The following is a 10,885-nucleotide window of genomic DNA, read 5'->3' as shown; positions in this document are numbered from 1 at the left end:
TGTGTGCACACGATTGGAATGTGTGCATATTTGAGTATGTGTGAATGTGTATTTCGAGACATAGGTACTGTGTGCATGCATTGATACGTACGTGTGTTTCTGTTTGACTTTGCAGGTTTATGGGTGAGTGTGGCCGCACAAGCAGCTGTGTCCGTGAGTATGAAAACCGTACTGCTAGTTGTCCCCCGATCCATTATTCTACTCTTGTATGGTATAGACTTTTTGCTAGTTATGTGGATTTTCAGAATCGAGATTTGCTTTGTAGTCCCCTTGCAGCAGCGTGGTTTAGGCATGTAAGTTCTGATCAATAGGGTGTGAGCAGAAATGCTGTGAAGAACCTCTAGGGCATGCCTCTGGAGGGCAGGATGTGCTCTCCACATTCTCCCTGGGTCCTCACTCCCATTGGCTGGAATGCAGGCAGAGGGGAGGTGAGCTATCTTGGACCACTCCATCAAGGGCAACACCCTGTGTGTGGACGAACAGCAACATGACGGGAGGATCCTGGGCCACACACACTCTGGAGCCTCTTTACTGGCCCTTACCTGCTTGTTCCATATTGTTTCATGAGACATCAAGGAGGTTCTTATTTAAGCTGCTCTCCTGGGTTTTGGTGATAGCAGCTACAGAAGCTGAATGAAGGTCTATCGTAGCTCAATATAATGCATATATATGTTTCTGGTAAAGGCAACTTCTTCTCTGTAGAGTTGGAATGTCTCCAGTTTGATATCTGCCTGTTATCCAGCTAAAAAGACTCGGTGAAGAATATTGCAGATTGTTCGGTTTATTTGGAGAGGGAAAGATGTGAGATTATAGTATTGAGGACCCAGTTTAGGGCCATTTGAGCTGTCCAGGAGAGGAAAAAAGGGGTGCCTTCGAGTGAGAGACCTGACCACCACTGTATGACCCTGAGCAAGCCCTGCCTGCCCACTCCTAGGCTGTACTTCTTTTCACTAGAAAAAAGAAGTTGGACTGTTAACCCTATAGGTCCTGCCCAGCTCAGAGGTTCTGTGATATAGTTCTCTCGGCTTCTGGCCCCTGGAAGTTCTCAGTATATTCTCAAGAAGATGTATCCATTTGGGAAGCAAATGGGTCCTGGTGCTTCAGGGTGGAGGTTATGGCAGTGAAGACCTGGAGCCAGCCATATGCATAAAAGCCCATGGACTTTCAGCTTCAGATGCTCTGAATGTTTGAAGACTTGCAGGTACACAGCTGCCTTAGCCCAAGATTATTTGTGAAACAGGCATGAACTTGCTCCACAGTGTTAAGGTACAGAAAACTTTACATTTCTTCATTTTTCTAAGTCAAATGAAATCTGGCTCTGAGCCCCAACTCTCATGACTGATGGGATGGGCAGTGTCTGTCATCACTGGGCACATTGGGCTTTCCCCAACCCCCACCTTACCCCGCAGTGAGACAGTATCAAATACTAGAGCTTCCATTGGTGCCAGCTGGGATGTGGTTCTCAGTTGTCTGTTTTGGGAAGTGCTCCCTGCAGTGGCTCAGTGGAGCTGTGGCTTAGATAAGGACCTTCTCGTGGCCTTTGGGACACTGCAAGGGAGAAGAGCACAAGTCTCCAGCACTTAGAGTCTGCCTTGCTGTACCCTCTTGGTCCTGGGGACTCCAGTTCTCTTCCAGGGTGAAACTCCTCTGTCCTCCATTCAGGTACCAACCCTTCTCTCCTTGCTCCTCTGCAGTGACCCCCCACTTAATTCTGTGCTCAGTCTGACCTGCCCCCTGAGGACAAGAGGGACTCCTGGAAGTCAGAGATGCTCTGGCCGTTCCCCTCCCTCCACCCCAAGACTGGCTTAGACCTTCACCTGACCCTGTCCTGGAGAAATATAACTTGAGCCTCATATGTAATTTAAAATTTCCCAGTACCACCTGAAAATAGTATAATAAAATGGCTGAAATTTATTATACTAATAGGTTTTCTTTAACTCAGTATATTCACAATATTGCCGTTTGAACATGTTATCAGTGTGAAAGTATTAATGAGATATTTTGCATCAGTTGGTCATACTATGCCATTGAACTCCAGTGTGTATTTTACACTGACGCCATGTCACTGAAGCACATGTGGAGCGCTTGGCAGCCCCGTGTGCTAGTGGCTGCCACACTGGACCGTGCGATCTTAGTACAATACAGCAGCAGCAAAATGTGGCTGGGAGGATGGGAGAAACAGCTGAAGGGGATTAAGAGGACACTTACCGTGGGCAGCAGCGAGTGATGTACAGAACTGTTGAATCACTGTGCTGTACACCTGGAACTAATAGAGGGCTGCATGTTCACTACACTGAAATGAAAGGTAATTAATGAAAAAATAAGGTGACTAATTCAGTGGTGTTTAGGACAGGGTTGTGTGACCATCACCTCTAACTAGCTTCAGAACATTTTTGACAAGAAACCCTGTGCTCATTAAGCAGTTTTCTCCCCATGCCCCCACCTTCAGTCCCTGCCAGCATATCATCTACTTTCTGTCTCTGTGGATTACCTATTTGGGATATTTCAAATAACTGAAATCATTTGATATGTGACCTTTATGTGACTGGTTTCTTTTGCCTAGTGTAGTGTTTTTCCAATTCATCTGTGTTGTGACACCTGTCAGTACTTCGTTCCTTGAGTGGGGCTCCATTGTATGGTTGTGCCCCATTTGTGCATTTCTCCTTTGATGGATACCCATAGTCTCTTAATAAGTTTGAAGTTTGGAGGGGCGCCTGGGTGGCCCAGTGGGTGAAGTATCCAACTCTTGACTTTGGCTCAGGTCATGATCTCGGGGTCATGGGATCAAGCCCCATGTTGGGCGCTGTGTACATCGGGGAGCCTGCTTGGGATTCCCTTTCTCTCTCTCTCCCTCTGCACCTCCCCGTGTTTATGCTCACTCTAAATAAATAAATAAATAAAATACTTTTTAAAAAAAAAAGAAGTTTGGAAAGAAACAAACAAAATGGTGGCTTGAATACTCCTGTGTTCATAGTAGCATTATTCTCAATAGACAAAAGGTGAAAGGACCCCGCATGTCCGTCAGGGATGAAAGGATAAACTGAGGTAGCATAGACCTGCAGTGGAGGATTCTATAGTCTTAAAAAGGAAGAAAATGCTGACCCATGGTACCACATGGATGGACCTTGAGGTTGTTACATAAAATGAAATAAGCCAGCTAGAAAAGAGCAAATACTATCTGGTTCTATTTATGAAATGCCTAGAGTAACCTAGATAATAGAGACAGAAAGTGCTTACCAGGGACCAGAATGAGGAGAGAACAAGGCGTTGTTTCATGAGGACAAGAGTTTCAGTTTGGGAAGATGGGAAAATTGTGGAGATGTACAGTGTTGACGGTTGCACAACGATAGTGTCCTTAGTACTATTTAACTCTATGCTGAGAAATGGAACGTGTTGATATATGTGTCTTAAAAACTGTTGTCCTGATTCCTAGGCTGATTTTAAAGAACTGGCCATTGGCTAGAGGAATTAGGAAAAAGCAGGTCTGTTTTCTCCACTTTCACAAAGGAGCTATTCCTGGATCACATTTGAGGTCATTAAATCTTCCTAAGTTCTTTCTTTTTTTGAACTAATGCTAAGGCTTATTTATAAACAAACAGGTGATAACATAATATTTTACACCCTCAGTTTAACTAAAACACATCCATGTTCAGAGAATGGGCTTGAAGGGAGAATGTATGACAGGTTATAAAAGAAAATATATTAAGTTATAAATCTTTGCGATCTGTTTCTGCCCCAGGCCCACCTTGCTTTCTACTCTCTTTTCTTACACAGTATCTTGCTGATGGTAGAAAAGGAAAACTGGGAGAAGCCAGAGAGCTGACACCGAATAGGGAGAAGAGAAAAAGCAGAAAGACTGCAAGGGTTTGATTTATGAGCGAGTCTTGCAGAGCATGGAATGAAGAGAACAGAGACAGGCTGGGGAGAGGAGTGTAGAGTTTTGCTGTGCACTAAGGCAGTCTTTTTCCTTGGCATTGTTAGCAAACACTGCAGCAGAGACGTAAATTGCCTTTTGATTACTATTTATTTGAAAGTCATAAGGAGATGAGCTGAGACACAAGGTGACAAGGTCCCCTTTGGGTCCCATTTGCATCTCTAGGACCTAGGAAACTGTCCTATAGTCATGATTGAGTCAGCTGTATTTGACAGAGGAGTTGATCCTCTGCATGATCATGAGGATCTCGTTTTTCTCGGCTCCCTTTTTTTTTCTTACATTATCCCCAACACCTTGTGAAAGGCCCTTCTAAAGGGATCGACTGAAAGAAGCAAGAGCGGTTCCCTGTGCAGGGGGAATACTGCAGCAATTATCACTTAATGTCATCCTGACGCTCTGGAAACGAGCTGAAGCGAGAAAAGATAATGGCGGTGACAGAAATTATGTTGAGAATAGCTGTACATCACTTCATTTAGTGCAGGGGGAGTCAACATGTTCATAAAAGTCCATTCAGTCTGTAAGCAAATAACTTAAGTCATTCAAACTCGGTCTTGTTGGACCGTAAAGCCTCTGGCAATATTTCGTATAAAGGACTCTATAGAAAGATAAATTATATTTATTGAATTGAACTTCAAGTAATAACCCTGCCACCTACTCTTTTTTTCCTGGCCTTCCTAGTCTATGAATTTTGATGAATTGCAAAAAGTTCTACAGCAGCATAATCACTTAAACAAAAAGTTACCCGGGTAATAACACAAGCACCTTTAAAATGGAGAAAAACTTATTTGCCTTTTAGGTTTGATCATTATTTATTTTCTCGCTGCTCTGATTGCCTTTCTCTGGAATAATGTTCAGAGTAATACCTTTTTATTCAAGGCTCAAGGTGTTCCTTGGAATCTACCACTCTATTCTATAAAGGACTAATTCTTAGGATGCTTTTGGTCAGATTTCTTCCACCTCCAAGCTCTAATCTTGGCTTTTCATGGTCAGGCCTGAAGCTGCACTGGTCCAAACGAGGGCCTCTTCCATATAGGAAAGATGCAGGGAGCTTGGCTAGGGAGTATCCCAGGATCATATGAAACCATAAAATAATACATTTGAGGAATCCCACCTAGCTGCTTCAGTCTTTCTTTCCTAATTTTGATTTGTCGGCATTGCCTTTTCTGAAGACTCAGCTCAAGTATCCTTTCCCTTAGGGCGCTCTGTCTGATTTATTTCCAGACTAGGTTATGTTATGTGTCTCTCATAGGCTTTTTATAGTGAGAATTTGTTGGAAGTTTGGATTTTCATTATCTTTGATTTCCCTGTGTTTGGAGAATTCATTCATTCATTCATTCATTCATTCATTAACTCATTTGTTCAATAATATTTATTGAGAGTCTGCTGTGTTCCAGGCACCATCCTTGGCACTGAGGACACAGCAATGAATAAACCAGACACACATCTTTCTTTCTGGAACTCACATTTGAGTAGGGAGAAATAGATGAGTATATAAATAGATACACATACAGTGTGTGAGATGGTTGTAAGAGCCATGGGGGAAAATATAGCATGGAAGGGTAGTGACAGGTGCTGGAAAAGGGAGGTTTTAGAGTTTTAAATAGAGTGGTCTCACTTAGAAGGTGACTTTTGAGCAAAACCGGAAAGAGGACTTCCCCTTACCATAAGATTCTGGTGATGAGAGACACAGTGCATCTCTAACTGTAGAAACTTATCAGGTGAGATGCTCATTTTCCCAGCATGCCTTGCAGCTAGAGTGAGGGTGAGTGATCTAAAATAATTGAATCCAAAGACTTTGCTTTGGGATCTGGCAAGATAAGTGAGGAGAGTGGAGAATCCATCCTGGAATAGCTGTGGCAGCCATGTGTTGGCTCCAGGGGTGTGGGTCAAGAGGAGTCCAGTGCAACTTATGGTGTCTAGTGCTGGGGTAGTGCTGTTTAACTGAGATGGTCAGTGTTCACTCACCGTGGTTGCAGAGTCTTCACCATGGTAGTTTTGAGACTGGGGTACTAGCTGCAGCTGAGCCTCCCTTTTCCTATCTGTTTTCTGAGCCTTGTTCTTCAGGCTTTCTGTTGCTGCTGTGAGCTCCCTGGGATATTTCCAGTAAATTTCTTTCCTGCTTAAATAAGCCAAAGTTGGTTTCTGTTGCTTGCAGCCATTAACTCTGACTGGCGCATCCTTATGCCATCCTGCACTTGCCACCTTTAGTGCTTCTCTCTCAACATGTTGTAATGCCTTATTTATGTGTGTGTCTCCTGTTTACTGCAGGCTGTTGAAAGGAGAGAGCACATATTTATTATTCATCCTCTTGCCTTAGGTTTCTAGTCTGGTTGTTGGCACACAGTAGGAGGTCAGTATGCTTTTGTTGAATCTGTGAATAAACAAGGAAAGGAAAGAATAAATGGAACTTCTGAGTCCATGCTTTTTTTTTTCACAGCATCCTTCCTTTCAAGTAAAATACAGAAGCCATATCCAACCATGCCAAGGCACCTGTGTCACTCAAGTCTAGAGCCCATTTCTTGCAGTGAAGCATGCAGTTCAAAGCTTGAATGTTTTTCTGCTGCTATCTAAAGCAGCTTTCCACTAGGATGCCACTGCAGAACTCATTGCTTTGAGGAAGACACAAACACAGAAGAATTAGTCCTCAATTTCATTTCAAAAAGGGGAAACTAAAAATCTTTTTTTTTTTTTAAACTTAAAATCTTTTGCATGCAGAATGGAACCAGGACATCTAGACTCTGCTGAAGAACTAATGATCTTGGGTATATCGCTGACATTGGCCCCAGTTTCTCCTTCTGAAATAATGGGGAGATGAAGTCAGATCAAGTGTCCCAATATACTGTTGACATTCTGGTCTGGATAATTCTTGTTGTGGAAGCTGTTAGACATTCATTGCGGAACGTCTAGAAGCATCCCTGGCCTTGACTCAGTAGACGCCAATAGTATTTCCCTCACTGTGACCAACGGTGTCCCTAGACATTGCCATTTATGCCTTGGACATAAAATCACCCTGGTTGGGAACCACTGAATTAGATGACATTAGATGATAAACAGTTTACAAGTTTCAGGACTGAAGCCAGAGTCAGGGCTCTGGTATCTTCTAGTACCCACCCCCGTGTGTGGCATCGTGGCAAGTGTTCAGTATAAGCTGAATAACTGAAATGAAATACACAGTTCCTTCCAGCTAGATCAGTTCTTTGGCAGCAAGAGAATCGCATAGATGATGATGATACTCATTACTGATGTGCCTGCCCCTATTTGGGTACTGTTTAACATTCCTGGATAGAAATGAACTAAAGATAGAGCCTGGCACTACTAAAAATTAGGTTTGTCTGCCACTTCAGCAACAACATAGTGACTGTAATTATCAAGGAGGGTCCATTCAGTTCTGACAGCGATCTCAGATGATATTCCCCAAAAGTTAACTCTGAATTTTATGAATATGACAAAGCTGAGAAAAATGAGTCCAAATTGTAGAATGAGAATTGTAGACTGTGTGTTTTTCAGGTAGCAATAGATCATATGTAATGATTATGAATATTAATTTCCAGTTCTTAAATTGCTTATTGTCTTTTGCTGTGTGTGTGATTATGAAAGTAGCTTCTTTTTTAGTCCAGCCACGACTTTCCTTCTCCCTTCATTTCTACTTATCTACCTTTTGGCATTCCACTCTGTCCATACTATCAACCCCATTTATAAAAAGGATTGAACGGATTATATAAGTAGATCAGGATTATGTAAGTAGATAAGGTTTGAACTGATTATATAAGTAGACCAATTGTTGCCATTTTAACAACATTAGGTATTAGGTCTTTGGATCCAGGAGCCTGGGATATCTTTCTGCTTATTTAGTTCTTTCATTTCTTTTGAAAATGGTTTATAGTTTTGTACCTCCTTTGTTGAATTTATTCCTACATAATATATTGATGATATTGTAGATGGAATTGTTTTGTGAATTTCATTTTTAGAGTGTTTGTTGCTAGTATATTGAAATAGAATAGATTTTTGTATATTAATCTCACATCCTTCAAGTTTGCTGAACTCCTTTATTTATGCTAATAGTTTTTTTGTGTATTTCTTACATATAAGAAAGATTTTCTAGTGGTTCTTTTCCTAAATTTCTTCTGTGCAAGATTTTTTATATGCAAGATCATGCAAATAAACATAATTTTACTTCTTCTTTTTTAATGTTGACACTTTTTCTTGCCTAATTTCCTGGCTAGAGCCTCCAGTGCAGTGTTAAATAGAAGGGGTGAGGCTGAATCTTCTTGTCTTGTCCTGATCTTAGGGGGAAAAGATTCAGTCTTTTCACTTTTAAGTAGGACCTTAGTTGTGATTTTTTTTTCCTTTTTCTTTCTTTTTTTCTTTCTTTTTTTTCTTGTGGATACCTTTATCAGCTTGAACTATTCCGAGTTCTTACAATTTATCAGAGAGGGGTATTGAATTCGGTCAAATGCTTTTTTGATAACTGTTCATATGTTTTTTTGTGCATTGTTATGTTTATGTGGTGGATTCTAATACTTGATTTCCAGATACTAAACGAGACTTGCATTCCTGGCATATAGCCTATTTGCTTACGGTATATAATCCTTTTATTATATTGCTGGATTCAGTTTGCTAGTAATTTTTTTTCACATAAGGAAGTATTTATTTGAGGTTTAACATGAAATCATACAAATAAAATTTGTATAAACACAAATCCACATCGAGTCATAACACAGATAGCAAAAGACAAAGTAAAAACAAAGAAAACTAATTGGCGGCTTATATACAGTTGGACACAGTTGTGTCTTGTACACTAGAAAGTCTTTTACAAAATAATCATTTTAGATCAACAGAAGACCGATCTTCAATGTCGTCCTGCAAGATGGGTTAACTTTAGCAATTTCCTCCTGTTTTCTCCAACGTCCTCCTTTAGTATGGCTGGTAATTGTTTTGGTGATTGCCACCCCCTAGATACGCCTTGCCGTAAGTGCTCTCTTGGCCACTGTAGTCTGCATATCCCAGTCCATATCCATAGTTTCCATAGTTATACCCATATAATCATAGCCGCCATAGCCACTATAGTTTTGACCACCACCATAGGCACTATTGTAATTTCCATATCCTTGGTCATAATAGTTATTAAATCCTTGGTTCCAGTTTTGGCCCTGACCTCGTCCACGACCCCTAGTACCACCTCCTCCACCAGCTGCAGCACCTCTTCCTCCTTTTTGTTGCTACTGTTGCTGCCTGTATACCTCTTTGGGTTGTGCAACTTTGATTTCACACTTCCCAGAACCGATTTGATGATATCTGCTTTCTAACAATTTCTTTACTGGCTCTTCATCTGTATATGTGGTAAAACAAAATCCTCTTCTTTCGTTTGTTTTTGTATCCATGGGAAGTTCAATATTCTCCATCTCTCCAAAGGCTCCAAAATACTTCTGAAGAACAAATTAAAGAATTTGCTAGTAATTTTTGAGGACTTTGCATTTGTCCATCTGTCCATTATTCTTAATGGCTTGTAGATTTTTTTTTTCTTGTGATATCCTTACTTGGTTTTTGTATCAGGGTGATACTGGCCTCACAGAAGGAGTTAGCAAGTGTTCATTCCTCCTTTATTTTCTGGAAGTGTTTGTGAAGAAATCAGTGGTATTCATTTTTCTTTAAATGTTTGGTAGAATTCACCAGCGTAGCTATCTGGTCCTGACCTTTTCTTTGTGGGAGAATTTAAAAACATTTTTTTTTATTACTAGTTCAATTTCTTTACTTGTTCTAGGGCTGTGAAGATTCTCTGTTTTTTTCGTGAGTCCAACCTGTTTTTGTAAATGGGGTTTTTACTGGAACACAACCATACTCATTTATTGACATATTGTTTGATACAACAATGATGAATTGAATGAATGAAGTTGAATACTTGGGATAGAGATTGTATAACACACAAAGTCCAAGTATTTACTACATGGCTCTTTATAGAAAAAGCTTACCCCTCTTGTAGAACACGAGGTTTTTCAGGAATGCAACTGTTGTATAATAGTAAGTATGGTTATATTTAATGAGCATATATTGGGTTGCACCGTATTAAATTGCCATTTGTGTAGGTCAAAAATGGTCAAATATTGGTACTTACACATATGGTCAATGTAACATAACTTTCCAAACATAGGAAAATGAACGGAGTACAGTCTGTGCTCTTAAGGAGCAACTAGGACCTACACTCACGTACACACGCATGTGCACACACGCTGCTGCTGTCTGTGAATATAGGAATTGTTAATCTAGAGGCACAAGCTCAGTATTGCAGGAGCACAGAGTAGTGTGTGCACAGTTCTTACCAGTAAGGGTGAGGGAAAGGGACTAGAAGCTTGAGAGGCCTCCAGAGAAGCGGCTGTATTTCTGGCCGCTGTGCATTTGAGCTGTACTTCACGGCACACGTAGGATTTGTATCAGGTAAAAAGAAGCATTTTCTAGAGTTTTCCTCAGGGGTGGGGGTGGGATTGACATTGAACCATAAGAAACATGCTACATTTCTTTCCTTCAAACAGAATTGCAATTCTTCTTGGAAAACAGTTGCTGAGAATTAGAGGACATTAAAGATTGAGTGTGCATGACTCCCAAATTTTTAGATGAAGGTTGGAGGCAAAATGATTTGTTCAAGGTCTCCCTGCTATTGACCAGTTATTTTATCGGCATGACAAGAGCCTGTGTCTTCTAAGCCCCAATTCAGGGCAATGACCATCAGGCTACTTGGATGTACAAAGCAACAGAGTCAGAGAAATCACCTACTAGGGACACTGGTGGCAGACAGGCCTGGGTTTGAGTTCTGGCTCTGGCACTTACTGACTCTTACTCATCACAGGGTTTGTGAGCCGGAATTGCCTTCTACACAGTCCCCCTAGAGTAGAGGATCAGAGCTCAGTCTGAAACCAGACTCTCTGAATTCATCCCAGCACCACTACTTACTAGCTG

At 41.1% G+C, this 10,885-nt stretch overlaps 1 pseudogene; it reads right to left on the bottom strand.

Moving 5' to 3' along the window:
* Positions 1-8,558: 8,558 nt before the first annotated feature.
* Positions 8,559-9,354, bottom strand: LOC131819593 (heterogeneous nuclear ribonucleoprotein D-like; annotated as a pseudogene).
* Between the last annotated feature and the right edge of the window lie 1,531 nt (positions 9,355-10,885).

This window comes from Mustela lutreola, chromosome 17 (assembly GCF_030435805.1).
Source record: "Mustela lutreola isolate mMusLut2 chromosome 17, mMusLut2.pri, whole genome shotgun sequence".
NCBI lineage: Eukaryota > Metazoa > Chordata > Mammalia > Carnivora > Mustelidae > Mustela > Mustela lutreola.
Note: the sequence above shows the minus strand (reverse complement) of the source record. Positions and strands in the feature narration are given on the sequence as shown.